This window comes from Amblyomma americanum, chromosome 5 (genome assembly GCF_052857255.1).
Source record: "Amblyomma americanum isolate KBUSLIRL-KWMA chromosome 5, ASM5285725v1, whole genome shotgun sequence".
NCBI lineage: Eukaryota > Metazoa > Arthropoda > Arachnida > Ixodida > Ixodidae > Amblyomma > Amblyomma americanum.
In genome coordinates this window covers 102,855,141-102,882,148 of record NC_135501.1, presented here as the reverse complement: position 1 = coordinate 102,882,148, position 27,008 = coordinate 102,855,141, and positions in this window count along the sequence as shown.

Here is a 27,008-nt window from a genome sequence, read left to right as displayed (position 1 = left end):
AAGTAATTATCCACGTAACGACTACAGCTTCCAGCATTTGAACGCATTTTTGAGCAATGGGATACCATTGACAAGAAATTAGACAGTTTGGGGAAAGACATGCTGCACCTGTTTGCTGTTTAAAGGCACACCATTATGCGTACTGTTTACCAGAGCCCCTGACGTCATAGCTGGGTTGAGAAAATCAAGATTGGTTCCGATGAACGGGACGTCACAACCATATGAGATCGCACAGGTAATTCAACACCCCAAAAGATCGCTAAGTTCAAAAGTGATGACGTCAGTACAAAGTTCTTAATTGGTCTACACGGCCGTGATGCAATTCCACCACCATTACGCAGTGATCCTGTAGAAAGAAATGCGCGGAAAGGAAAAATGACCGAGCTAGGACTCGAACCGCTGCCCTCCAGGTCATAAGCGGGGGGCATGCTCTCCCTCGACCCCTGAGGGAATATTCGGTCGAATTGATTGAGGAGAGACGTCGTTTGTCTTGCGGTAAATGAAGGAAAGAAAACAAAAAAAACATTATCAATAACAAAACAGTGTTCGTGTCGGCGAAGTGATATGCAAAAAGCACCCCAGGGCCCTCAAGGGGTTCAATACCATTATCGTTACATACCCTCAAGGCGGAGCTTAAGTGTCTCACAAATTTTTTCGTTGGCCTGCATCTCGCCACGACAGCTTGGTCAGAGATCCTTTCGGTCAACTTTCTGAACCGTCTACCGGGTTCTGGTTTATTTGTTTCTTGGTAGAGCATGAAGCAGTTTAAACAGTTAAATATATCACATAAAACATTATTGTTGCAAATTTTCTGCTTTCCAAGCTCGCTCTCAAGCGACGTCTCAAGTGTCAGGCTTACAGTCAGAGTCCTATTCCTGTCGTTGTGAATCACGTAACACCAGTTGATCTGAATCCCCGCCGCGGTGGCTCAGCGTTTACGGTGCTCGCCTACTGATCCGGAGTTCCCGGGTTCGACCCCGACCACGGCGGCTGCGTTTTTGTGGAGAAAAAACGCTAAGGCGCCGTGTGCTGTGCCTTGTCAGAGCACGTTAAAAATCCCCAGGTGGGCGCAATTATTACGGAGCCCTCCACTACGGCACCTTTCTTCTTGCACTCCCTCCTTTATCCCTTCCCTAGCGGCGCGGTTATATATGATATATGAGACAGATACTGCGCCATTTCCTTTCCCCCAAAACAATTATTATTATTATTATTATTATTATTATTATTATTATTATTATTATTATTATTATTATTATTATTATTATTATTATTATTATTATTATTATTATTATTATTATTATTATTATTGATTTTAATATGCGCAACCGTTTCTGGTCTTCACCGTCCGCGTCCTTCTGACTGTAAAATAGCAGCGCATTGATTTCCCTGGCCGTGACTACACCCGTTCCGCTACTCCATGATCAAGAAAAAAATCTCTGCGCGAAAATACTGCTCTTATCCGGTAGATTTGTGAAACGAACAGACAATTAGCAACATTTGGGGCAAAAACTACGGCGTAAAATTCTTAAGCCTAGCAGGAATTTCAATTTCTACTGCGTAAAATAGTTTTCCAACACCCGGCGATTTGTCTTCTTCAAAAGCAAATAAGAAAATGTGTTAGGGGGCATACATTTTTTAAAGATTAGGAAGGCGATTTTTTTAATAGCATCGGCTAAGCAGGTCTTAAGCAGTTTTTATGCTAAATTTGCCGAATAACAAAGATATGACGTCATATACACGTTTATATTTCGGGCGGATTGTGAAACTAACGCGTTTACTCGCAACGTGTTTACGAGCGACTGTTTTCCACCAGAAGTTCCAATTTTCTCGTGAATTGCCTTGTGTGATCTTAACAGAGAGGGAGTAGGACAAGGAAGAAAAGCAGTTTTGGTGTACCGGAGTTGAATTTCTTTACTTCTCAGATATAAAAGGAATCAAACTTCATGAATCTTTTCTTTGACATTGTAAAGTCCTGAAGAGAATTGAATCCACAAATTTTAATGCCAGTTTTCAAGAGACAAAGCAAATTTTTTTTTTCTTTTGAAGACTCAGAGCCCAGAAAGTACGCTAAAGTTATTTTTTTCTGCGATTGCGCTCAAAAGCCCAGGGCCACAGGGCAATTTAATATCGCACGCGTTCCAGGGGCTGTCAGCCATAACTGGGGCAAGTTGACATTTCATTATGCGGTTATGAATTTGGAAAGAAATAACGTGCTCTCAGTTCAATTTTTTGTTTTAGTGCCGCTGTTGAATCGTCGGCACATATCGAAGTGCCATGATAAGCACTTTGTTTATTGTAGATAGAAGAGGGGCAAAAACATGACGTATGATAATGGAATAAGGCACACAACTGATGTCACCTTTGCTAACTTTCCATTCCTCAATTTTTCCTTTCATTCATCCTCTATTTAACAATTTTTTTACTCTTTTATAGTTTTATTTATATAGGATGCAAGAGTTGCAGGTAAACAAGCATGCAAGGATCTTGGAAAGCTCTCGACGCACTTTATGAGCATCAACGCGGGATGTGTGCACGAAAACGTTGAGTAGCACTCTCACAAAGCAACTGAGCAGAATGGTTGCAAATGTATTGAAAATTCATAGACGCAAGATGCAAGGTAAACAACGTTTTGCCTTCTCTATATTATTAGTTTAGAAAGGACTCATTAACAAACTATCAGTGTAATGCATAATATTAATCGGTTGCTGATCGGTCCTACATATTTGCTGCGAATAGCTGTTCATTACGTCTTTTTGCGGAGTTAGGTTGAATAATTTAATTTCGTATTAATGATTTCTGTTTTTAAGTTTTTGTATTGGGACGTATAATATATAGTCACCTTAATTAGTTTGAAATCAGGTAACCTTCTTGGTTTTTGTGTGCAGTCTGAGTCACAAGTGCTGGGTTCAGATCGCTTAAATTTCTAATTCTTGCGAACAGCTTCCAATGTTTTCACCACCAAATTAAAAGCAGTTTGGCAACGCCGGTTATTATAGGAAAATTGTAAAAAATTACATTTTTCAAGAGCAACTTCAATATGTTCATTCTAAAATAAGTTTCCAAGAGTGTGCAAAAAAAGGTTTAACGTTAACAGCTTCTTAAGGCTACTTGCAGTTTCCTGCCAGCCGCCCTATAGAAAACTGTGAATGTAGAGGAGAATCTTGCTTCAAAAATCTTGATCTTGTGACGCTGGAAAATTATACTTCTTGCGAGTTATTCGGCCTACTATGCGACTTATGTTCTGAGCAATGGAACTATCTTGTTCGAACGGTGATCAATTCTGGAAAAACACACGCCAAGAATATCGCATTTTTAAAGGTCTGTTCTGAAAATGAAAATTATGTTGAAGTTTGTGAAAATGCGCTGACCGGAACTGCACGTTAGTTAAATTAAAAGCATTTCTGCATGGACCTAATACTCTGCTTGAGAAACCTTTTTTGCATGAATGAATAATAAGGTAGGACAACAGGAACCTTTCTGGTCGCGCCCCTTGAAGCATCGCAGAATTCGCCATTTTTCGCGAAACGAGACAAATTTCTCAGCACTAAGCGGCTAGCCGGTGGTATGGAGATGTTACAAGAGTACACTGTTCAAAATGCCCTCTCTCATGCTCATAACAGCACCAGTTTTCTAAAGTTGAGTGCTACTTACTGCTACCTCTTTCCGAATTTTTAAACTCACAACATAAAACAACGTTATACCAATTTCCCACAGAAATGAATTATTCTCCGTGTAAATCAGTCACCTTTTTCTGCTCTGCGATACGCACTTTTGGATGAAATTAATACAACGTTACCAGATAATCTGTTGGGTCTACTACGAAAGCTTGACAGAGTGATGCAGATTTCGAGGCTGCAAATTTCGCCGAGGCAATCTTTTACCTTTACCGTTGTTTCTCATACAGTGAGGCATAGGAAATGTCTTCTCGGTACTTTGTTTAAATAAAATGATTTCATGAAAGCACTGACAGCTATTTTTTCAACTTACGCGTGATATCCAGCAGGTGCAGATTTGTTTTGTATTTTATATACTACATGCGTTTCAAGTATACATTTTGTCGCTTGTCACCTTTGTTTTGGAGCAGAGCACTTTCTGTTAAGGGTGACTATTGGACAACTGTAAGAACAAAAAATAAAAATTCAAATAATATAAACTGAGCGCACTAGCATTGGTTGGGACGTCTTGTTTCGTGTGGCCTTTAGCCTTATGGGCGAGGTTCTTTTGTTTATTGAGTACCATGCCGGTTCGACCTCAGCACTTGTATCATTCGGTCTTTATAGTATTTCTGCGTTTAGCTGTGAAAGTAGTTACATCGAGCTTCGCCAAGGATCAGAAAGATGGTCAGTAATGATAAACAGATCAGTGCCTTTCTGACGTAAAACGTGCCTCAAACAATGAGAAACACTAAGGTGTAGGCTGTGTGCGAAATTGTGTTTTTCTTTGTAGTGTCTGTCTGCCAGTGTTAAGTTCTCTACCTATTCTTTGAGTGCACTTTATTCGTTACAAATGTTTTCTTTGCTACAGAAGTAAATGTCTATACATTGTAAGTTTGGGCCCAGCTCCCACTCGTATTTCCAGCCACCTGCAGAGACAATTCGAGCACCCTTACTTTCTGAACGTAAAAGCGCAAAAACACAAGGACACAGACTAAGGCAGACAAGCGCTCGTGTTGTCTGCCTTAGTCTGTGTCCTTGTGTTTTTGCGCTTTTACGTTCAGAATGGAAAACCAACTCGCCCAAATGCAGCCATTATTGAATCACCCTTACTTCTTCTGGGAATATTGTAATCGCCCCCTTGAAGATGCAGGGGCTCAGTTCATCATTCTCTGCTGTGAATTTCCTTCTGAACGTCAAGTTTACAGTGTGTCTGTGGAATTAGCGACCACTATAGTCAGTAGCGGCTGTTCTCAAAAAGGTGCCGCCGAGTAATGCTATGAAAAACTGGAGGAGTACCGGCAAAAAAACACACTATCGGCGGCATATCGACTGCACATTGCTGAATTCATTAATGCTCCATTTGTCCAAGACGCAGGGGACACTAATCATAATCCCTGAGGTCATTAATATTGTTAAGTGAAACAAACTGAGAAGAAAAGAGTGCACTTTTAATGACTAGTACGTCCATTCGCTTTTTCACGATATCGCATGATCTTTGCTCATGTTATAAAATATAACTACAAACTACGTTCTAAGTGCGGGCCTATCAGGACAGGATACAATGTCATGCACTTCAAAACGATGATACTCGATCCCCTTTCAGAATTGGTCATAAGTTAAACCTAAGTGGTGAAAAAATAACCTAATATATATGTAAGTTTTCCTACATTAAGCACTCTTTCGAGCCGAAAAAATCTTCATAGCCCCGAAAAGCCAAACAACAGGGTTTTACTAATAACGATTATTGCATGAAGCTTTCCTGAGTGGCCCTTCGAGCTCTTTGTATGTGCTGAGTCTCCAAGGCACTAAGCCTTCGAACTAACTCCTGCTGTTCCGTGCTTTAGAGTTGTTAGACTGGTTTGTGATTGGCCCCATCGTGGGTGCGATTTCCGTGGTTACTAATGCTGACCAGCACACGCCAGCCCACAGCCAAAAAACAAATGAAAGCATTACAGCCTGCTTTATGAGTAGTGAGTATTAAAATGAATACAAAAATGGGCGAAGCCAGTGGACTGAAGCCAACTTTTGGCACAGATGTTGTCTGTCAATCGGTCCGGGGTTATTTCCTTCCAGAAAAGAGCGGCCTCTTATAGGGCACGAAACACCAAAATGCCGACAAACATTGATGTGTTTCTGTAGAATGAATTGTACTTAGAAACAGCGCGAAGAAACGCGGACACCATGAAGAAACGGCACACACGAGCGCTGACTCACAACTGAATTTTTATTTTGAAGAAAATATGCTTAAAAAGAAGACATGAGAGGGTGGTTAACAGGGCTGCTGCAGCCATAACCGGCAATCAGTGTGGTAGCGTCAAAAACAGGAAGGAACTAAGTAAGCGATAAAAGGACGGTGTAAAGAGCCGCAAAAGGTGGTAAGTTGACAGTAACAAAAGCAAAACCAATGAAAAATTAACCAAAATGGGAGAGAATGCGTTAAAACCTTGAGGGACACAGATGAGAAAATACATGTGAATACATAAAAAATGAAAGACGTAAAACTTATAAAACGTGCCCAAAAAGGGGGGATTTTTCATTTTTATTTTCATTTTTTATTTATTCACTTGTATTTTTTCATCTGTGTCCCTCATAGTTTTAACGCATTCTAACCCCTTTTGGTTAATTTTTCATTGGTTTTGTTTTTGTTAATGTCAACTTACCACCTTTTGCGGCTCTTTACGCCGTCCTTTTATCGCTTACTTAGTTAATAATAATAATAATTGGTTTTTTGGGGAAAGGAAATGGCGCAGTATCTGTCTCATATATCTTTGGACACCTGAACCGCGCCGTAAGGGAAGAGATAAAGGAGGGAGTGAAAGAAGAAAGGAAGAATAGGTGCCGTAGTGGAGGGCTCCGGAATAATTTAGACCACCTGGGGATCTTTAACGTGCACTGACATCGCACAGCACACGGGCGCCTTAGCGTTTTTCCTCCATAAAAACGCAGCCGCCGCGGTCGGGTTCGAACCCGGGAACTCCGGATCAGTAGTCGAGCGCCCTAACCACTGACCCACCGCCGCGGGACCGCTTACTTAGTTCGTTCCTGTTTTTGACGCGACCACACTGTATCCGGTAATCGCTGCAGCAGCCCTGTTAACCATCCTCCCATGTCCTCTATTTAAGCATCTTTTCTTCAAAAATAAAATTCAGTGGTCACTAAGCGTTCGTGTTTGTTGTTTCTTCGTGGCGTCCGCGTTTCTTCGCGCTGTTTCTAAGCACAATGCATTACCAACAAGCCCGGAACCTTGCACTCCTGTAAAATGAAAGCGGCCTCAATTAACCGTATTGATATAATGATGCATCAGTAGAGAACAGTGTACTGCAAGCATAGAAAAATTCTCCGTGTAGAATGTTTAGCGAAAGCTCACTGTAACAATGCACTTCTCAGACAAAAGGACACCGTACTGTAACGCAAACTACACAAGCTCAGGTTTGTGTGGAGGAACACTTGCTTTGAGTTCTCGCCTTTTACGCAGGGAGATTTTGTGGCATCCGGCTGCATCTGGACCTGAAATAACAATGGTGAAAGCAATAAAACGCCGTGCATAATCAACAAATAATGAGGGTGGGCTTTGTGTTGGTGAAGAAAATGTCATTTTTCCTGAGGGGGCTGCGCTAAAAGGTGGCTTTGAAGAATTCATGCTCTTACAAACATTTAAGTGTCATTTATTGTCTGTCTAGGTGAATGCTCGAGCGTGTGCTGGGAAGCAGCCTAGCTATTCTCATGATATGGCACTGCCAATGGCAGCCAGTGGCCATTCTTTCAGTGCGCAACGCGTACCCCCTTCCCCCCCGCTACACCACTAAAATAGTTCCCTTGCCCGCAGACGCCTCTAGATACCTTTAGCTTGGCAACTAATAAAAAAATATCAACATAACACTGCCGAAATTGACATATACTAAAACTTATCTTCGGAAGCTTTCCTATGAACTTGATTCCCAAACTTTCGAAGTGAAGACCACCAACACAGAAATATCACCTCAGTCCTTGGTTACTTGGGCTGAACAAGATGAGTGCAGCGTGGTTTTGCTTTGTCAAAATATGAAGATCACATACACAACTTGGTGGTAGTATTAGCAGAAAGTGGTTAATTAAAATATTAATAAAAAGGAGGAAAAAGATTTTGGCAAGCCCCGGCAACTGCTATGGATAGTGAAGTACCTGACCTGGGGTCCGCGGAATTAAGGATAGCAGCAAGAATGGAGAAATGAAATGAGAGGTGAGCGGCTGAAACAGAGGATAGCGGGGAGAGGCAATGTACACAAGAACTAGAGGATTCAGATTTCATGTCGAGATTTGACTGGAGAGTCCTTTCCACGGAGGATCGGCTGCAGCGCTGGCATGTTTTTCAGTGCTGGCAGTGCCCTGACTTGCCGCTTCCCGAGTGTAAATGGCATGCGATTCAAGAATGTGTAGTGTCCCCATTTGTCTGGACGGCTGTCCATTTCACATTTCAAAGCATGGGAGAGACGCGGCTCTGGACGCCCGGGCGTGCCTTCGCAGTGACTTTGCCCGCCTGCTCATTGTGACTGAGGATTTTCCGTTGTGGCTCAACCGCTGTGAAGATGTCCCCTCACGAAGCCACCGGGCGCTCTTCACCAATAACAGCGCGCATTCGCGGGGGTTTTCTGGTTTAATTGGAGGAAGGGCTGCTTTTTCTACGGGAGTAGGAATTTTTCCGCCATAGGCACAGTCACTTCGCGTCTGCGCATAACGGTCATGCGAGTAACAGTAGTTTGGTCATGTTTGTCTTTTATTCTGCTCTTACCTCACCTTTCGTAATAGGCAAAGCTGAAGCAAAAAATAGGGATGGGTGAATAGTTGACTCAGACGGAATTTCGCCGCAAGACGAAGACATGTGCGCGTCGAGAGTCTGGTATTTCTTTTAACCAGTTTACTTCGGAATATCTTATGCACTAAAGCTGTACAGTAGTTTAAAACGAATTTGCATTACTTTCCAGGAAGTAATTGTAATTTAATGGCATTGTCCTTTGCGAGCGGTAATTAGAAAAGTAAATGAATCATATTATCAATTTTTGAGGAATGTAATCAGTATCTTAATTTTATTCATTTCGAGAAGTAATTTTGCCATGTGTGCACCACGCGTATATCCTGCTACGAATACGGAACGCGCAGGTGCCTCGAGTTTCCGTCCACCAGAAAATTCTGTAACGATTCCCTGTAACCTGAGTCCTGCTATGTGGACGCAGGTTGAACGGACTGTGCGATGTCAATGCACATTAAAAATGACCAGGTGGTCTAGACTATTCCGTAGACCTCAATTGCTGCACCTATTACTCTGTTTCTCTTTTCAACCTTTTCTCGATAGCGTGGTTGATATTGTCACGCAGTGGTGATGGAAGTCGAAGCGATGAAGGCAGACAAATTGTCTTCTAAGAGAAAACTCTTTATTGAGCTGACTTGCGCCCAAAATGGAGTCAATCACTCGGCGGCGGCGAAGCGACAAGCGTGCTCGGAGGTCGTCCAACAGAATGCCCGCCGCTGTCGGCCGTTCTCAATTTAAAGCTGATAGCGAACTTTCGAGATAAAGCGTGCAAAATTACTGGAACATTCGGGAACAACGTAGAATAACCTCTGCCTGGCTGCGATCAATCGAGATAAATCTAGTCGTGTCAAAGCAGGTTATAGAAGCAGTTTTTATATAACCTCATTGGTCGCGTCTTGCGGCGCAAAAAAGCGATAAAGTGCTGTGGCGGCAGATTTGAAGAACGAACAAACACTGCAAATATTCGCGGCATTACTCCCCTCCCAAAGAAGCATCCACCCCATGCAGTGAAACTAATAATGCGATTAGTAACAGATAAAACGGATCTTGCGAAAATAAATTATGGAAATGCAGCGTTATTTAGCGCGCATAATATGGCTTCAGACGGACTACATATGGACAACTTCTGGTCATACGCGGCGTCGCTGGGATGCAGTCTTTGCGTTAGGTATAATTTTCATAGTACAGTTCACCTAGCCGACGAGGAACCTTGCACGGGCCAAAATAGCGGCGCAAAAGCTTTTCACTCAATCCACGACGGCGAATGGGTGTCCAAACCCAGACTTGGTTTCCTGGCTTCTATTAGGCGCTGCGTCTTCGTAGGTTGTAGCGTCTGGCGTCAGTCCGCGGCTGATCTTTGATCCGTAATCGGGCAAGCCTTCGAGCTTCTTCTGCGCATTGAAGATAGGCGGCAAAGTCGACGTTCTCTTCTTCTGTAACGTTGGGCAGCATGGCGTCCAGCGTGGTCTTGGCCTCCCTGCCATGGACCAGTCTAAAATGCGTCATCTGGGTGGTCTCCTGCACGGCGGTGTTGTAGGCGAAGACGGCGTAAGGCAGGATGACATCCTAGGTCTTGGGTTCGGCATCGACATGCATGGCGAGCATATCGGGGATGGTTTTGTTCAGGCGCTCGGTCAGTTCGTTGGTCTGCGGATGGTATGCATTTGGCGGGTTTGGCTGTAACGCAGGATGGCTTGCGTTAGTTCCGCCGTGAATGCTGTTCCTCTGTCCGTGATGAGCACATCGGGGGCGCCGTGTCGAAGAAGAATGTGCTCCACAAAAAATTTGGCGACTTCTGCTGCTGTTCCGTTAGATAGGGCCTTCGCCTCGGCATAGCGGGTCAGGTAGTAGGCCGCTATGATGATCTATTTTATTTACAGACGTTGACTTTAAAAAAGGGCTCGCAGTCCATGACGATTTGCTCTAAGGGCCTTGAGGGAGGTTCAATGGGGTTCAGAAATACTGCTGGTCGTGTGGGAGGAATCTTTCGTCGCTGACAATCTCGGCAGGTTTTCACATAATGCATGACAGACAGTCGGAGCCAGTAATACTTCTCTTGAATGCGTCGGAGGGTTTGAGTAAACCCAGATATCCAGCTCTCGGCTCGTCGTGTGAAGTGTGTACAACTTCTTCGTGGAGACAAGCATGTACAAAAAGTAGGTAGGCTGTTTTGCTCGCTGCAAAGTTGTTCTTCACAAGAACCTCATTCTGCTCACAGAAGGAAGAGAGTCCTCGCTTCAATGAAGCGGGTGTGAAACCTTGCCGTCCAGGTACTCGATGAGGCACTTTAGGTCGAGGTCCGAGCGTTGCTGCTGAGCAAAAGAGCTGCGGCTGATGGGTCCCCAGAAGGCGTCCTGATCGTCGTCCGGTGGCGGTGTATCTACAGGGACACGTGAGAGGCAATCGGCGTCAGAGTGTTTGCGTCCGGACTTGTAAACGACGGTGAGGTCAAACTCCTGAAGATGCAGACTCCATCGAACGAGTCGGCCGGAGGGGTCCTTCAAATTGACAAGCCAGCACAGCGCGTGGTGATCGCTGACCACCTTGAATGGTCGTCCGTACAGGTAGGGGCGGAATTTTGACGTAGCGCAGATGATGGCAAGGCACTCCTTCTCAGTTGTCGAATAGATAGCCTCTGCCTTGGAAAGGGAACGGCTAGCGTATGCGATGACTTTCTCCAGCCCGGCGCTTTTTGAATTAGGATGCCGCCTAGGCCCATGCTGCTTGCGTTAGTATTAACTCCAGTATCGGCTTTTTCATCAAAATGTGCGAGGATCGGTGTGGATTATAAACGACGCTGAAGTTCCTTGAAGGTTTCTGCTTGCGGCGCTTCTCATTTAAATGGAACGTCTGCCTTCGTCAGTTTCGTCAGGGGCTCGGCGATGCGCGAAAAGTTTTTCACAAATCGTTGGTAATATGAGCACAGTCCGAGGAATGTGCGCACTGCTTTCTTATTGACCAGCAATGTAAACTGTTTAATAGAAGCAGTTTTCTGCGGGTGTCGGTGTACACCTCTCTTGCTAACGATGTGGCCTAGAAACAGCAGCTCATGTTGCTCTCGGCGTCGGGTCACGGCTTCGTCGCGTATGCGAGTCGCGGTTGGGGCCTGTGGTCGAAGCTTTTCTGGGTGGCGGCGTCGTTTTGAAGGCAGTTTTTTTCGTGATCGGGGTTGTCATTTTATGTGGCGTCGCTGCAGTGAGTGTAGGTTCATGCGGCATCGCAGGTGCAGTGTATTCATGGGGCGCGGTCGATGGAGAATCATCAGTGTTTCGCTAGTGAGCAACCTCACCTCCAGAGGGTGCTGCCTTTAGTTCCCCCTACGGGAGCTGGGAGACCTTCCTCGTGCCCCGGCTGCGTAGCTGCGGAGTGGCGACGCAAAGCGCGAGGTTGACGGCAATGATGAGCGCGAAAAGCTGTTCGGTGTGTTAACCTCTCGACACAGGCACCCGTCTATTTCCTGCAGACGTTGGCCGAAGCGTGGTCTTGGGGCGTTAACAGCAAATCCACGAAGACCGATACGTCGGTACGGGCAGTGACGAACAATATGGCCTGCCTCACCGCAATGTAATCACAACGGCCGGTTGTCGGAATTCCTCCAGGCGTCGCATTTCCTGGGGCTTGAGCGTCGGTCATAGGCTGGGCGGGCGGGGGCAGAAAGGTGGCGTTCGTGAACAAGTTGTTCATGTCGGACAGGATGCAGCGGTTGTCGTCGGGGCTTTGGAGTCCTTACTGCAGCGGCGGAGGTCATGGCCTTCGGTTCCGTGGCCGCCGGGGTGCCAAGTACCTGTTGCACTTCTTCCCGTACCACATCCATCAGATTCGCTGCTCGTGGCTTTGGGGAGGATGCAGGTATCGGCGTAGCCCCTCTCGGACGATTGCTCGGATAAAATCCCGCAAGCTGTCGCTGGTGGTGGCCGGCGTGTCCGAACGGATTGCACAGGCAGAAGAAGGGCGGTTGTACTGCCGAGCTCGGACGTCGAGGGTCTTCTCAATCGTGCAGGCTTCTTGCATGAATTCCTCTACTGTTTTTGGCGACTGGCGGACGAGGCTGCCACAGAGTTGTTCGTTTACGCCGCGCGTTAAAACTGAACTTTCTTTTCCTTGGTCATCTCCTGGTCGGCGCAGCGAAATAGGCGCTTCATCTCTTCGACGTAGTAACGGACGGGCTCACTCGGAAGCTGGATCCTGGTCTCGACTGGTCGTTCGGCTCTTTCTTTCCTCACGACACTGGTGAATACCTTCAATAGTTCTTTCTTGAATAGCTCCTATTTCGTAAGGGCCGACTCGTGGTTTTCGTACCACGTGCGTGCGGAGCCACCCAATGAGAACAACTCGTGTCCAATTTTTGCCTCATCACCCCACTTGTTGAATGATGCCACGCGCTCAAATTGGTCCAACCATTCTTCGGGGTCTTCGCCTATGTATCCATATAAAGTAGGCGGCACTCGCGGCTGCTGCAGTATGATCGGTGTCGACATCTTCGGCGAGGTTGCGGGGCTCATAGCAGCGTCTTTTCCCTGTCTGGTGCGGTACGGCAGGGTCCCGAACTCACGCTCCTCTCCCTGGAGACGTCGGCTAGATCGCTGAGCTGTTGGCTCGTCCTCGGGAGTGATGCGCTGACTGCTGGCGTCACTACTTGAAGGGGGCGTCCGGTACATGGAAATATTCCCAGTACCTCCACCAGATGTCACGTAGTGGTGATGACAATCGAAAGAGCGATGAAGACGGACAAAATGTCCTTTAAAACAAAACTGTTTATTGGGCTGACTTGCGCCCGCATTGGACTGAATCACTCGGCGAAGGCGAAGCCACAACAGAATGCCCGCCGCTGTCGGCCGTGCTCAATTTAATGCTGATAGCGAACTTTCGAGATAAAGCGTGCAAATTTACCACAACATTCCGGAACAACGTAGAATGAGCTCCGCCTAGCTGCGATCAATCCACATAAATCTTGTCGCGTCTTGCGTCGCGAACAAAGCGATAAAGTAGTGTGGCCGCAGATTTGAAGAACGAACACTGCAAATATTCGCGGCAAAATGCCCACTGATATGTGAAACAGGTATTATCCGTTCTTTCTCCCTAAAACCATTCCACATTTACTTTACTGCCCTCTTGTTTGAGCCACGCCAAGGCATTCGACTAAACGCGGTGCAAAACTGGAGATTCCTTAGAAATCTGAAAGCCGCTGGTAGCCATGGGTGCCAGCATTCCAGAAGCTGGCTCAAACAGAGCACTGACATTCGCCGTTCATCTGCGCGAGCGACGTAACTCATCTCGAACTGAAAGAGAGCGAGTGAAAAGCACGTCCTGCAGCCAATGCCTCACCATACAAATAACACCAAACAGTGATCAAACAAGTTCAGCTTCACAGGGCACTACTATGAATTATGGGAAAACCGTGGCATTTTGTGACATACTGGTAACCACAGTTGATGCGAATGGTAAAAGTTTGCAATTTGGACCAATATGTTGCTTAAAGTTTCTTCTTGCGCTGGCACCGAGTATTTCATCACAATAGAAAAGCAATAGGGAGCGCGTTTGGCAACTATTAAGAGTGAAGTGCACAATACTGCAAGATACTGTTGTGAACATACTGATGAGAATGGTCAAATCTTGACGCGGAGAAAAATCTGGCTTCTAAATTGTCATCTTCGCGTGCACAAGCTAATTACGACGGACAAAGAAAACCGACAGGTTGCATTTTTTGCAATACATACCAAAAATATACAAGCGACTCGAGAGGGATCACCGTATGAATTGATTCTTATGATGCAATCGTACGATGCGCGAAAGAGCGGCGTTAACTACTTCCTGTTGAAAAAGGGCGTCGCCGTATAGAAGTGGTTCAACGCCGAAATCGTTACTATCCCCACAAACGAGGAAACGGCCAAGTGTAACCAGCCTACGCCTCATATCGATTGCATCACGCGTTGGAAAATTTCTACGATGTTAGCAGTATACAGACCTCTTCCGGCAAAAGAGCAATGGTGCGTGTGCCCACCACCCTCCTGCTCCAGCGTTTCTAAGGCATCGGAGTAGATCGGGGAGGGGGCACCATCCTCGGTCTGGGAATCCGAAAAGAAGGTGTCTCCTTCAAAGCATTATCCGGTGTGTGCAATTACGGGCACCCACCGGTAAAGATAAATTTTCACCGAGCAAACCCCCCCCCCCCCCCCCCCAGAAGCCGCCGCTTTGTACAAGCCCAAGCAGGAAAAGAGCAAAAAGGCGACCGTAAAAGCAAATTCTGATAGAAAGGAAAGGTGGTCTGTGCAGTAGAGAGAGATACATAACGAATATCTGTTTCCTCGAATCGAATGATCGTACGTTGGTTTTTTTTCACTCACATATGCGCTGACTCTTTATTCTGTTTGCGTTAGGAGCCCCACTTTGAAGAAAAAGATGGATGATTTAGCATGGGTGGGTCCAGTACGAATTTAGATGTGCTTGCACTTCGGTTCTCACTTCGCTTTCGGTTTGATGCTCGGTTTTCAACGTCAAGTAAGCTTCAGGAAAAGGTCGGCGAAGTTGCTGAGTGGTGGCCTTGATACTAGAACTGTGAAACTGGAGATGAGAGTTAAGCTTCACCTCAAGGGTACATGGTGCGATAGCTTTATTAGGTTAGTGCGCACGTATGCGGAGTTGGTCGTTCTCTGATTTATATTCATAGATTGCTGGGAATCCTCATACCCCTCCTGGCGCAGTAGTGGATCGGTTAAGTGATCCGCCACTGCACTACGATGGCAGGTGCTGCCACCGGTAGCTCTTGCGAGGGACAAGCTGCTGTTCCCGAAAGAAACACAGAGGCGAACGAGCAACGGGCGTCGCCAGAAAAAGTTGCGCGTAATTGAATACTTGAAACCAGTCACCGGTATTTAATTTCATTTTTCTGTAATTTTGCAATCAATTCCTTACTTATTCAAACGGTAAAGTTTCGGGTAATTCAGCTACTGGTTTTTAGTAATCGATTACCGGTAACCAATTACTTCTTTGCAAAGGCTACTGGGGCGAAACTTCCTTGACGATGTGAATGCGGCAAATTATTTGGCCGCGCACAAAGGTACTCATGGACACCTGACGTGTTGCGCTTTCCGTGGCATTCCTTCCTGGTGCAGCTGGCACCATCTCTGGATGCTTCTTTCAATACGTCGTGCATAGCTAATTCATTGTAATAAAAATAATTGCTTTTGCCTTAAACTATTAGAAACAGCTAAAAAATGGCGTGGGTGATGAGAATGAGTACGTACCAGACGGGCGCTGACTGCCGAATGATTCAGTCAGCTTCAAAGAGACAGATTGTGTTAGTACAAGCATTGCCGATAGAACATCTATCACTCGATCAATCAGTAAACCTATAATCCTCCTGGCAATCATTGTTGCTAACAGCACAGGCCACAGTTTAACACGGGAAAAAAGTTCTTAAAAAACTGGCTTATGAGCTGGAATAAGCCATAAATAACTGGTTATTGTCAACGCGCAATTGTAAACTCTGAGCCAGGCTGCATCAAAAGAGAAAAACGAGAAAGATGAAAACATGGAACCAGTGTTTACAGTTGAAACAATTCGTAGCAAAACAGTGTCAAAAAATGAAAAAAAAACAATTCCAGGCAATGTATAGGTAACAAAGACGTATTAAAATTGCATTAAATGCATCAGGAATCACCTTCCACAAAAATAAGCACCCTACACGTGTGCGTTCAGAAATCGAAGCTTTTCGTTCAGGAGTGAAACCCAGTGTGTTCTTACACACTTCCCTGCCACTTTAGAAATAAAAAAAAGCTTAGATAATCTCTCGCTCCAGCATGTCTTTGGCATATGCAACGAACACGGTTCTGTGGAATAGCGGTTTGAAACCACAACTTTTAAAATGCTGTGCTAATAAACTGCCGGATTTAGTTTTTACCTTCAAATTGTGTTCTTATAGGCCCTATTTCTAGATCACATTCCTGTTTTATCATCGTAAACACTATTTCAGTTGAGCAGAAAGTTATAGATCAGTTGGCACCTGCATTTTGAAGGCCAACGAAAAGGGTTCAGCTCAAGTTAAAGACAACGCAGCCAGCTATGTAAAGAAAAATGATAGGTGTAACGTTGAAAGACCGGAAGCGGGCAAAGTGGGTGAGGGAACAAACGCGTGTTAATGATATCTTAGTCGAAATAAAGAAGAAGAAATGGGCTTGGGCAGGACACATAATGCGAAAGCCAGACAACCGCTTGACCTTAACGGCATCGGGTGCATTCGAAGAAAAAGCAAGCGTAGCAGGGGAGGCAGAAAGGTAGGCGGATGAGGCTAAGAAGTTTGCGGGAAAATGCATGGTTGACGCAGCTGTCTGAAGACAGGGTTAAATGGAGCGACATGAGAGAGGTATTTGCCCTACAGTGGGCGTAGTAAGGCTGATGATGATTATGACTATAATTATTATTGTGATGATGATGCTGCTGACAAAAACTAGTTTCTGCACTTGCTGAAGCACTTCTCAAAGAGTGATATCGCTTTCAATCACTATGCACTGCACAGACATTGTCAAGCTTGTACGGGGCACAGGGAACTATGTTGATGAGATTCTATTTGCCATTTTCTTAATATAATGGGACAGCCCTTGGAAATACGGAATGTCTTGGGTGTTCCTTTCGTTCATCACTTTATGTCTCCGTTTGTTTGGTAGAGCAGGCTTTCACAGATGCTGGAAATGGTTGCATTTTTATAACGAGCATTAATTAAGGGAGCTAGTAGGGAATAGAAGCTTTGACTTTCGACGGCCAAGTGTAAATGATGAAATATAACTCATAGTAATCGATTACTGTTAGAAATGTAATTATTTACTTACTTTTCTGGAGTGGTAATTTCCCACTATAATCAGTTACTTTTCCGACAGAGCAACTGTAATTGCAATCGGTTGCTTGTATCCTGTACCCTCTACAAGAAGGCGTGAGACAGAGTGGCAAAATCGGTGAGGGAGGTTCTTAGCGATAGCGCGCTAACAGCGTCCGGCATCCCGCTGTATAGTGTTGTGTATACTTCCACCCACCCCCTTCCTCCCACGATTGTTACACACTAGAAGCCACGTGCCACATTCCACAGTTACCAGGTGGCAAAGTGGAGACAGGCAAAAATCCTCTATAAGTTTGCAGGGCAGAGGAGGGAGAGGCCAAAAGGCGGCTGCCACCATATGAACTACAAAGGACTGAGCAAAGAGCCCAGGAAGGTTGCTCAGCGGCTTGCTCAGCAAAGTTCGTCAAGGAACATTTATTAGCAAAGAAACAATTATTGTAAAAGCATAAAAGAATATGTTAGCTTAGGTGCTTGGTGATTTTGAACTGTTTAACTTACTCAAGCGACCCAGGCTATTAACGAAACTGCAGTGGAGGCCTCCGGGTAAGCTTGACCACCAGGGGTTCTTTAACGCGTACTGACATCGCACACTTCTCGTCTATCTAGCATTTCGCATTTATAGAAATGGGACTGGTGCCTCCGGGATCAAACACGTGTTTTTTCGGGGCGGCAGAAGAAGCATAAGCACACCCGCGGTGGTGGCTCAGTGGTTAGGGCGCTTGGCTACTGATCCGAATTTCACGGGCTCGAACCCTACTACAGCGGCCGCGTTTCGATGGAGACGAAACATAAAACGTGCCCGTGTGCTGCGCGATGTCAGTGCACGTCCCAGGTGACAAAATTATTCTGGAGACCTCCACTACGGCACCTCTTTATTCCTTCCCTCCCACTTATTCCTTCACTTCCGGCGCCATTCGGGTGTCGACCGAGACATCTGAAACAGATATCTGAGGCATCACTATCCATGCAAACAATATGCAAACCATTCATAAAAACAACACCCCGACCATCCGTAAATACCGCCGCCGCGGTGGCTCGGTAGTTATGGCACTCACTTCCTGCCCCAATAGACACGGATATGATCCCGGCCGTGGCGGTCGAATTTCAATGAAAGCGAAATTCTACGCAAAGGCGTCCTTGCGCTGTGCGATGTCATTGCACGTTAGAGAACTCCAGGTGGTAAGAATTTCCGGACACCCTGCTGTACCCGGCGGTTCTCAAGCACTTCGATTCTTCTTTCGACGGTCGCTGCTCCTTCTGTGGGGACGAGGCCGACACCTTTCGCATGGGTTGGGCATACAGGCAAAATCCTTCTCTCCTGCCCAACGCCCCACCCCCTATTATGAGGTATGGGAGGCAGCCCTGCTCGTCTGCCGAGAACTATCGGCCCAACAGGCCCTGGGTTGGTGGACCTGCGCAGCGGTCCGAACCAACGGGGTCCCGGAATGAGAGACTCCGCCTTGTATTGTAAGGGGCGAGACCCACTAGAGTCCTCTCTCCGAGCACCTTTCTGTAAATATATAGATGAATAAATTCTTTTCACAACCACGATCGGAGACTTCAGACCTCCTAAATCAATCGCCCCCAAAATACCAGATAAGTAAATCTGGTGTTGCCTGCCGACACGAAAACATGGCGTTGAACTTCTATGGTGATCCAGCTGAAAATTGTAGTAGTGTTTGAATGCCACCATTATAAACTTTAGTTGTTGAACCGGAAAATAAATATTTCTAGCAAGATACGTTGAACGAAGTGAATGCTCAAGTTGCTTTAAATGTGCACTTCGCTTGTGATTGCTCGAAATGCGCCTACCTGTTATCTTTAACTTCAATAAAATAAATCAATTATACCTTAAATATCAAGCCGCGTTTTTAAAAGGTAGTGGGTAGACTCTAAGGAGTGAACAAGCGGCCATAAGAAGCGCAGAGAGAGAGAGAGAGAGAAATACAAAAGGAAAGGCAAACAAGAAGCCCATTTTCGTGGAATGCAAAGGAACAGTATGTTTTACCTTTTCGAACAAAAAATTCAAAATTTGTTTCGGAGGAAAGAAAGGGTGCAGTAACTATGTCGCATCTCGGTGGACACCCGCACCGTGCAGCACAAAAAAGGATAAAGAAAGAATGAAACAATGAAAGAAAGCAAGAATTAGATGCAGTAGAGAGGGCTCCAGGATAATTTTGTCTATCTGGGGCTCTTTAACAAGTAGTAACATAGCACAACAATTATAATATAATTGGTTTTGGGGGATATAAAATGGCGCAGTATCTGTCTCATATATCGTTGGACACCTGACCCGCGCCGTAAGGGAAGAGATAATAGGAGGGAGTGAAAGAAGAAAGGAAGAAAGAGGTGCCGTAGTGGAGGGATCCGGAATAATTTCGACCACCTGGGGACCTTTAACATGCTCTGACATCGCACACCACAGCACGCGGGTGCCCTAGCGTTTTGCCTCCATAAAAACGCAGCCGCCGCTGTCGGGTAGCACAACCAAAGATTTCGACAACCTGGTGATCTTTAATGCGCGCTTGCAACGCACAGACTCAGGAGCCTTTTCGTCTCAGCTTCATCAAAATAAAGCCACCACGGTAGGGTTCCAACCCGGCTACTGAGCCAGAGTAGCCGGGTTGGAACCCTACCGGGGCGGCTTTATTTTGATGGAGGTGAAACGCAAAGGCTCCCGTGTCTATGCGTTACAAGCGCACATTTAAAGATCACCAGGTCATCGAAATTATAAGGCGCCCGTGTGCCGTGCGATGTCAATGCATGTTAAAAACTATGCCGCCACCTGCTGGAAGACGTTGAAGTAACGAGAGTTAGGAGTTTGACAAGTGACGTCACCAATCAATCACCAATTCGGGTGCTATTGATTTCCTAATGCAGCCGCCATCTTCTATTTATCAGATACGTCATCAATTGGCGGCGATCCTGGATATATCAATAATATCACCAATCAATCCTCAATTCCATAAACTAATGACGTCACCAAACAATCACAACTCTGTTGCCATATAGATTTCACTATGGGGCCGCCATCTTGAATTACTTAAAAACTTTATTTCACGCGAAAGGGAGTTGGTAGCAGACCCCAAGAAATCGAGAATCGTGATGAGTAATAGCTAACGCTCTTAAATATCCAGGTGGTCGAAATTATTTCGAACCCCTCCACTACAGCAAATCTTTCTTCTTTCACTCCCTCCTTAATCCCTTCCCTTTAAGCGCGGTTCAGGTGTCCGCCGAGAAGCGAGACAGAAACTGCGCCATTTCTTTTCCCTTCAAAACCATTTTTCATTTTTGAGGAGGCAAAACGGTAAGGCTCCCGTGTGCTGTGCGATGTCAGTGCAGGTTCAAGATCCCGAGGTGGCCGAAATTATTCTGGTGCCCTCCACTACGGCACCTCTTTATTTCTTACTTCTTTCAATCCCTCCTTTTTTCCTTCCCTTACGGCGCGGTTGAGATGTCCGCCAATATATGAGACAAATACTGCGCCATTTACTTTCCTCAAAAACCAATTATTATTATTATTTTTGAGGAAAGAAAATTGCGCGGTAATTGTCGCACACATGTCAGTGGAAGGGTGGAGGATGGGCGTTAAAGAGGAAAAATTAATGTGGATATGCTCAGCTAATCCAGGATATACAAAGCGAAAGAATCCGGCGTTCACTGCGTTCCTTGGCGTTGGCATTGACAATATTCTAGACGGCGATGGCTTTGTGGATAGCAAGGGCGCATAACTGGCTCCCTGGTTAAGCGATGCCTCATTTCTGCTTTGATACATGTGGCGGTTGTTGAGAGAGAGATATGGCCCGAATGCATTAGCGCTCACAGCGTTGAGGCTGACATGCGGCACTGCAGGAATAGCTACGCCGCAGTGTTCATTTGGTGATCAACCTCTCGGGATCAGCTGTTTACTGCATGCCACCGGGTTCAAGCCCGACCGCGGCGGCTGCGTTTTTATGGAGGAAAAACGCTAAGGCGCGCGTGTGCTGTGCGATGTCAGTGCACGTTAATAGTCGAAATTATTCCGGAGCCTCCACTACGGCACCTCCTTCTTCCTTTCTTCTTTCACTCCCTCCCTTGTCCCTTCCCTTACGGCGCGGTTCAGGTGTCCAACGATATATGAAACAGATACTGCACCATTTCCTTTCCCCAAAAACCAATTATTATTATTATTACTGCATGCCACCTCCGAGGGTGGCAGGGAGGGCGCGCTGCCTATCCAATATGCGGAACGCAATCAAAGGACGCTTTAGCGGTTGGAAACCAACGGCATGCACATGAAAGCGAGATTGAGGTCTCCAGTTACCCCGGGTTCGAACCCGACCGCGGCGGCTGCGTGTTTATGGAGGAAAAACGGTAAGGCGCCCGTGTGCTGTGCGATGTCAGTGCACGTTAAAGATCCCCAGGTGGTCGAAATTATTCCGGAGCCCTCCACTACGGCACCTCTCTCTTCCTTTCTTCTTTCACTCCCGCCTTTATCCCTTCCCTTACGGCGCGGTTCAGGTGTCCAACGATATATGAGACAGATACTGCGCCATTTCCTTTCCCCTCCAAAAACCAATTATTATTATTAGGTCTCCACTTACCAACGGAGTCGGTTGGGCGTTTTCCTTTCGTGAAAATGAACAGCATTTGCAAAGTTGTCAACGCGAATGAACTCTATGAACGCCATCGGCTCACTTGTTTTGTTTCGTTTTTTTTAAGGAAGCGAAATGGCACCTTAACCGGCTCACATATCTAGGTGGACACCCGAACTGCGCCGTAAAAGAATGGATAAAGGAGGTATGGAAAGAAGAAGAGAAAACTGAATATTGAAAGTTAGATTTTGAGGAAAGGCACGGCGAGGCGCGCGTTGTGACGTCATGTGCCTCCTCGGAGCACAGCAACGGCGAAATCGCAAGTTCACGGCCAGTAAAGCTTTCGCTTTAAAAGTTGGCCGTAGTGGAGTGTCTCCGGATAATTTCTACCGCTAGGAGGCCATGAACGTGCACCTGTATCGCAAAGCACATAGGCGCTTTTACGGGGCTGCTCGTTCGGTCGAACAGCTGCCGGCGTCGTAGTAGTAGTAGTTGGCAACGCGTGTCGGTAATATGCGGAGGCTGCGTAAAAATAATAAAAAGGCAATAAAAAATTGGCAGTGGCTTAGCTCGGCTATGCCAGGATATTCGTAGCGAGAGGTACGTTTTCCTGACTGAGCTTGTTGTGTTCACAGGTTTAGCAATGAGAGACATTCGGTATACACATCTCTTATTCATTTTGCTTCAAGAGACGAAGACTACCCGAGGATCTGAGAAATAGCATACAGTGGTCTCAATTTAGTCGATACAGTATTTTGATTTGATACAGCCTCTTTAGTACAGAAGCTCTGTAGCAGTTCCCCATTGTGTAGTCTGGACGTGCGGGTCCGAATCTAAATTAATGTCAAGCTTTTCTTTCATACACTGACTAAGAGAGTCCTGTTTATCCCATCCTTTACGGCACGGTGCAGGTGCTCAACAATATATGAGACAGATATTGCGCATTTTCCTAGTCTTCGAAAACCAATTATTATTATTAGAGTCCTGTTTCCTGTTTAAATAATGCTAATTGAGTCACACACAACTGTTAAATCACACCATATGCTGGTATACACGTGGCAACCACATTAATCGTCTGCTTGACAGATGATCCCGGTGCCACGTAGACTCCTTGGACGATAATGCCGCTTTCCAGAAGCCGAACAAAGCAGGCTTCACCATTATTCGCCGTGATCGAAGGGAGATGTCTGACGGCGGTGATAACTTGTTTCACGTACATTCACACATACTCCAGCGTTGTTATTTGGTTCAAGCCAACTGCCAGGCGAAAACCACAGGATCTGAAGAGTTAATCTTCTCTTGTCTATACCGCCGTTTAGCAGCGGCTGGACTCTCCTTCTCTGAATTCACGTCAAACGTTGCGATACAGACGCTCACTATATATCCGCCTTTTATACGCAATCCTGCGCATGCGACGCGGGGTACGGGCGGTAGAGCGGCGAGGCGGCGACGAAGAACGTGGCGCAGCTGTGAGGACTCTCTGGTTACCATGGCATCGGCGCATGAGCACAACAGGCCTCTCCCATGTACCGCGAAGTGTTCGACTAGTAGCCAGTGTAGCTCCCGCTATAAAATGGGAGGAGGAGTAAGCTTCGCCATTGAGAGTGGACCAAGACAGCCTGTTGCTGTGCTGCCAGGTACTCCTCGAAACGCCATCACCTGCCCGTTGGACAAATTGCTCGGAGTCTCTAGTAGGCCTCTGAAAACAACACAGACGCAGCTCCACAATAGCAGTCGTAGACGGCTGCGGTTTCATCACAGCTGTTCAGAAACGTACGACTGTACTACAACGCAAAAGGCTGACTATGTGTGCCCCATCTCCCGGGCCAACGCCGTGCATGGCGAAGGGGGGCTTCAGTGGGCTCCACATGATCGCTGTACGAGTGCACGCCAAGCACGAAGGAAATTTAGAGATGATTGGTAACTGCTTCAGATACCTCGGCTGACACCCGAACCGTGCCGTAAGGGAAAGAAAAAAGAAGAGAGTGAAATAAGAAAGGAAGAGGTGCTGTCCGGAGGGGGGGGGGGGGGGGGGGGGGATCGAGAATAATTTCGAGCACCTGAGGATCTTGAACTTGCACTCACATCGCACAGCACATGCGCGCCTTTTGCGTTTCGCTGCCGTGAAAACGCGGCCGCCGCGGATGGTTTCTGAACCGGGTACTCCGACTCAGTGGACGAGCGCCGTAACAGCTGAGCCACCGCGGCGGGTAGGATGAAATTTGGCGGAAACACATAGCACTAGCTTAATTGCGACATCGGTAATTTACGTGCACATGTTAACTCATGTACACCTCAGTACGTATCTCAAACGTCGAGCCGTCATGGCGGAGTGGAAGCGTATTCGTCTCGAACGCCAAGGGACAAAGTTCGATCCCCGGTCTAGACCTCGCTTTTAAGAGCATGAGCTCTTACTACTCGCATTTGTACGTTTCTTTCCTGTTCGAGGTTTCATGATGGCGCACGGAAACCTCAGGTGAGCAAAATGTGGCTTTTTTCGAGCTTCTCGTCTGCTGGCAGATATATCCTCGTTTCTAATTTGAACAGATTAGTGCAGTCGTGAAAGGATACGAATGTATTTCTTGAGACGTTTGGTGACTCAACGCGGCTCACAGCTCGCCTGGCATATCCTCGAGCTATATTGTGAGCCAACTCGCTTCCCCTGTTGCGCGAGTGGGCCGGCTCCCATATTAGTTCAACCTCTCTTTGGTTCTAATCTTGTTGTCTTGGGACTGGTTTTGTCTCCTTGGAGATCATACCCCACGCGTAACTGTTTATAGGGACCTTGGAGTCGCTAATTATGGTGACTGATTTGGTGCATACCACTGTCATGGTGATAGCCGCCTCCTTCGCTGTTCCTGAGTTGTTTTGACCGAACCAGCTGTTAATGTTTCACACGAGTAGTTCACGTCCACGACCACAAAGGAGTCGCCTCCTTCGTATTCCGCCGCGTCTATATAGGCTCTGTATTCCGATCCTCCTAGCATGGCTTCCAGGTCCTTAGCTCTTCATCTCCTACTTCCTTCGTGAAAAGCAGGGTGAACGTTTTTTGGAATTAGTTTAATAGCGAGTAATTTTCGCACTTCGGTCGGTAATTTTGCCTCCGTGTTTCTATCCGAGACTCTATCACGTGTTCCTAGGTTGCTCAGCATCTTCCGTCCAGCGTGTGTGGTTTCGTGTCTCGTCAACTGTGCAAATATATGTGCCTCGAATAGTTCCGTGGTGGCGTTGTAGACGTCATTCCGTACAAGTCGTTCCACAGGGGAGCAGTGTGGGAGCGGCGAGGCTGCTTCATATGCCTGCCTCATGATCCCCTATATTTTTTTTTTGCCAGCCCTAGCTTGAGGTAGGAGATGGCGTATAGTATTCTGCTTATCACCAATGCGTGAACCATTTGGCGCATACCATTGTCTTTGACTCGCCGTCTTTTCATAGCTATTTGTCTCATGAGCTTGGCTGTCATGTTAATTTTCGGCTTAGTGTGTTTATTGTCTTTGTGTTCTTTCTATTGTCCTTGCTCATCAGCCCCAGGACCCTGATTTTTTCTACACTGGCTTCCGACGTCTCATTTATCTCTAGAATAACGTCTCCTGCGTTGTTATTGCGTTTGCTCGCCTCGGATTCACGATAAGTTCGGACTTGCCTGGCGAGCATTTTAGCCCTGCCCACTCCACGTATTCCTCGACAATATTGATCGCATGTTAGAGCTTTGCTTCTATTTCCACATCGTTGCCTGTGTGCGTCCATATTGGTATGTCGTCGGCATATAGCATTTGTTTTATCCCTTGGACTGTCTTCAGTAGTGGCGGTAGGTTCTTCAACGCCAGGTTGAATAAGAAGGGAGAGAGCACAGAACCCGGCAAAGTGTCCTTGTCTCCCAGCTGAAAAGTCTGACTTGACGTCTCGTAGATTTATTTTTGCTGTTTTTCGGTTAAAAAGTCACTGAGGTAATTGTAGCTACTGTTGTCAGGGGCAGTCTCCGCCACATTAGTTAGTATGACCTCGTGCTTGATGTTATCAGACTTTATGTGGGTCGGGGCCTGGTATAGTTTTGGCGCCCATTTAGTTAGGCGGGTCTACGATGTCTGCTATGAGCGGGAGCATCACGTCCTGTGTGGACAACGTGCTTCTAAAGCCTAGCGTTGTTTCGGAAAATACCTCCCTATCCTCTGCGTATTCTTGCAGTCAGTTTAGTATTACATGCTCCATCAGCTTCCCCTGGCATGAAGTTAGGGATATCGCCTTTAAGTTACCCCTCTCAAGTTTCTTTTCACGGGTTTTCAATTTTCATATTGAATTCAGGTAATATTTATCTGCAGAGACTAAGACAAGGTCTAGGTTCAGTGACATTTTGTTGGTTACCCGTTCTGCCACCACCGCCGACGGGGTCTTAATGGCTCACTGCTCCCCACACTATGCTATCAAGATGTCCTCATCCAGTGTTGCGTTATTTGCTTCACGCTGAGCTGGAGATGAAACCCCTTGGTCTGTGTTGAGCTATCGGCTCCTGATTTCCTCGATTAGGTCCGCGGCCGTCCCCTGGAACTTGTGAACCAATCTTTTCAGGTGCCCTTCTGCCGCCGACTTTCTTTGTCCTGGGCCTAGCAAGAGGCGAACAAGATGCCACGTGTTCTTGCAGCCTAGCTTCTCATTCATTTCATCGCAAATCTGTCCACATTGTTGACTCTGAAGCTGGTTTGAGTAGTTTTCTATCTGTTTTTCGACTGTAGATATTCTCTTATTTAGCCTTCTAATGGGCTTTGGTTTTTCTACCTCTTCATGAAGGGCTCTTGGACTTCCCAATTTTGCGCCAGCCTTTAGCCTGTGATACCAAATCCAGTGGTTGGAGTATCTCTAGTGTCTCTGTTTGTCTGTGTTGGATGATTTGAGCCATTGATTTAGATCCGAGATGTCTCTCGGAGAGTTTCTGTCCCTGACTTTTCTGACAGTATCCCAGTCTGTTGCTTTCGCTTTGCGCAGCTTCCCCGTTCATCGGCCTCGTTTTCGTTTCAATCTCTTTCCTATAGCGATCGCTACCCAGTGTGTGTTGTGTTTGACGACCTCTCAGCCTCTCGGTCTTTGCATAGCGTCAAGTCTGGGGACGCGTCTACACTGACGCTATTGCCTACCCTCGTGGAGTCTTTCGGGTTGTTTAGTAG